Genomic DNA, 3,324 nt, shown 5'->3' with positions numbered 1-3,324 from the left:
GCAGGCATAGCTGAATTGGAGTTTTACACAAGGGATGCCCTATACACCCAGGAAGAAAAGTGGGGAGGGTACTTGATCTCTGCTGTTCCAGACGTTTGAGAAGAGGAAAATGCATGGAAGCAGGAGGGCCAAGGGAGGGGACACTTGGGTGGACTTCTTTCCACTGAATGCATGATTGATTCTGTGGAGTCTAAGAGGATAGGTGGTGCTCAACCAAAGTAACTCCATATTTTCTTCTCTTTTCTTTTGTAGGAAATGCTACTATCAAATCCCACTTGGGTCATAGACCCTTGTGGTATTAGAGAAAAACCTGCCCCTCACTTAGCACCCTACCTACACTGGTGAGTTCACCAGTCAGTGGCTTCAATTTCAAGCTCTAACAATGGGCAGCAAAGTAACTCCATCTTTGTAGCCTGTTTAGGTAGAAGGGAAGCCAGAGTTGACAATTTCTGAGCTATTTTTGATTTCTGTGTGCTGTGAACTGGAACCAGAAAGTCCCAGACATCCATGGAGGGGCCACAGAAAACAACTGAGCAGAGAGTCAGTATTGAAATAAAACAGAAGTCACAAGATAGTTGCTGTTCCTAGAGGACTTGATAACTGGTTGGATTTGGGAAACTGAGAGAAAAGGATGAATCACAGTATATGGTGAGATTTTGATCTGAATAATAGTGGGAAATGAAGGCACAAAAATATGTACATCAGCAAGATGAGTTCATTTAAGGTAAAGATCTGGTGCTGAAAAATGAGGGTTGGAGCATGGAAAAGTTGAGAATAATTACTACATAAAGTACTGCATATTTACCTTGTTAAGCAGGAGGGGGGTCCTCAGGATCAGGGAAAAGATTATTTATAGGAATTGGGTCCCTGTAGCTGAAAGAAGACTAACGAGAGTCTTGGTGGTGAGTCACAGATTTTATTTTTTCCTTAAATTGGCTCCAAAAAGTGGTCTATAGATGAACTGAAATTTTTGTATGTGATCAAATGCAGCACATCTAATACACAATAGTTTGGAATTGAGAAAATCGTAAATGCTCAAATAAAATTTAGAATGTTCTTCTTCTTTTTTTTTTAATATTATTTTATTAGTTGGAGGCCAATCACTTCACAACATTTCAGTGGGTTTTGTCATACATTGACATGACATGAATGTTCTTATTTTTACTTTTAGAAACAAGCTAGTTGTTTCAAGCTTTTTTCAATGAAGAGCAGTTGGGCTAGGAGACAGGCGAACTGGAGCAGACATGGCAGTCACTTCTCACTCTTTCTGTTTTGTTTCCCTTCTCCTTCATGTAATCTTCCAGCACTGCTATTTCTTAACACTACTGGTGAAAGAGAAACTGTCTTCTGAAAGTCCTTTCTCTTCCTTGTGAGAAGTTCAAAAAGTCTAAAATTTATAACGATCTAGATCATGGAAACTCAGTTCCTCCTTTGGCACTATCTTGTATATTTTAATTTGATGGACATCTGCTCAAGTGGGCCTTTATAAGAATATTTAAAAGGTATAAAAGAGAGAAATTCTAATAGAAAGTGGGCGGAAATGAATGAAAGTTACATATTTGTAGACCAATTGATTAACCTGAAGATATTAGGGTGTGTGGGGGACATTCAGGACAAGTCCTTGCCACTGATCTTCCTGACACCACCTGACACCCCTCCTTTCTCCCATAAAGCATATGACTAAAAATTTCACTCTTCACTCTAGGGCTTCAAGGTGTTGGGAAAGTGTGAATCATTCCTCCAACTGGTGGAGAAGGAGACAGGAAATGGAGACTTCTGAAAGTTGGAGAGTGTCCCAGAGGAAAACGATATTGGACAAACCTCAAGAGTCGCAGAAGACCTAGTGATTGAAAGCAGGGTTAAGTCACTGGAGGGGATTGAGTAGGAGGACATGAGGCATGGCTGAAAGGACTAATGCAATTTGGAACATGAATTGAAGGAGAAATTATAATGGACACAATATAGGTTTTTAAAAATGTGAATATTTTCTTTTAAATCACATGCTGAACTTGTGTGCAATGAATATAAATAAGTAAAATTCTACTCATAAAAGCCTTTTCCTAGGTGACTGTAAGTCTAGTATAATGTTTGTTCAGTCAATGTGATAAAAGGAAAAGAATTCTGGAGGCAAGTATATCTTTTAATTGTAAGAGGCCTTTTCTTCTTTTCTTTAATTGGCCATTCTGAGGAGAGAGACCTTGGAACAGAATATTAAACAAGCCACAAAATGTTTCACTAGACACAATTAGTGTCAGGTAAATGTCTGCTCTTCAAATGCAGTGAAATATTTCATGTTACCAATGTTTTAGGTGAAAACTTACCCCTGAGTCTTAAACAGAAGGTGATGCTGGAACATTTAGATCACTGGCCAGCATCTCCTTTGCAGTTATTACTTAGTATCACTGACTTGATTTAATGTTTGTCTTTCTCTCCCTCCCTTCTTTCTTTCTTCCTTCCTCTTCCTTTTTCTCTTTCTTTCATCAACAACAAACCTACAGAATAACCAGGCAACTGAATATTATTCATACATAATTACCACATCCCGTTAGATAATGAGCATAAATATGAAAGGCTCATAAAATAGCAAATTTTTGTTGAACAACACACTTCCTACACACTCCTCACTCCCTTCGATCCTGCTTCCACCCCCATCATTCCTGAAATAGCTCCTGCTAAGGCCACTAATCATTCTTAGGACCTGGAATTTAAAGGATACTATTCGGCCTTCATTTTACTTGATTCCTCAGATGATTTCACAACAGCAAATCATTCTCTCCTTAAAACAATCCTTTTCCTTGTTGGCTGAAACAAAGCCACTCTTTTGGGGTCTTCTTCCTCTTGCCCTTTCCAGACTTCTTTTGCTAGCTCATTTTACTCTACCCAATCTTTAAATATTGAAGTTCCTTAAGGCTTGTTTCCAGAATTCTTTCTCTTCTCATCTGATATTCAGTCTCATTGTTACACTGATCATCTATGTGTCAGTGACTCTCAAATTCATATTTTCAGTTTGAATGTGTCTCTCCAGAGTCTCAGATCTGTGTATTTGGCCTGCTTGATACCAGGAGGTCTCACAAAGACTCCAAGATGACACGTCCCAAACCCAGCTCACGATGGTACCTGCAACCTCCTTCAGTAACCCCTACCATAATAAGTGGTGTCATCATTCACAGAAGTTCAAAAGCCAGAAATCTAGGCATAATTCTTGACCAGATCTAATTCTCTGTTCTCCTTACTGTTATCACTGTGGCCAAAGCTATCTTCACTACTTGCTCTGACTAATGTTGTTGCCTCCGAAAGTATATTCCAGATGTTCAGTCTTTGGAC

The 3,324-nt window shown here is 39.0% G+C and overlaps 1 non-coding gene across 1 annotated transcript; it reads right to left on the bottom strand.

The window, feature by feature from the left end:
* Positions 1-244: 244 nt before the first annotated feature.
* On the bottom strand, positions 245-391 carry LOC136168083 (small nucleolar RNA SNORA62/SNORA6 family). The gene has a single exon (XR_010663237.1). It is a non-coding gene; the product is annotated as a small nucleolar RNA SNORA62/SNORA6 family (small nucleolar RNA).
* Positions 392-3,324: the final 2,933 nt, after the last annotated feature.

This window comes from Muntiacus reevesi, chromosome 4 (assembly GCF_963930625.1).
Source record: "Muntiacus reevesi chromosome 4, mMunRee1.1, whole genome shotgun sequence".
Taxonomy (NCBI): Eukaryota; Metazoa; Chordata; class Mammalia; order Artiodactyla; family Cervidae; genus Muntiacus; species Muntiacus reevesi.
The sequence above is the reverse complement of the archived record's forward strand: the minus strand, read 5'-3'. Positions and strand labels throughout refer to the sequence as shown.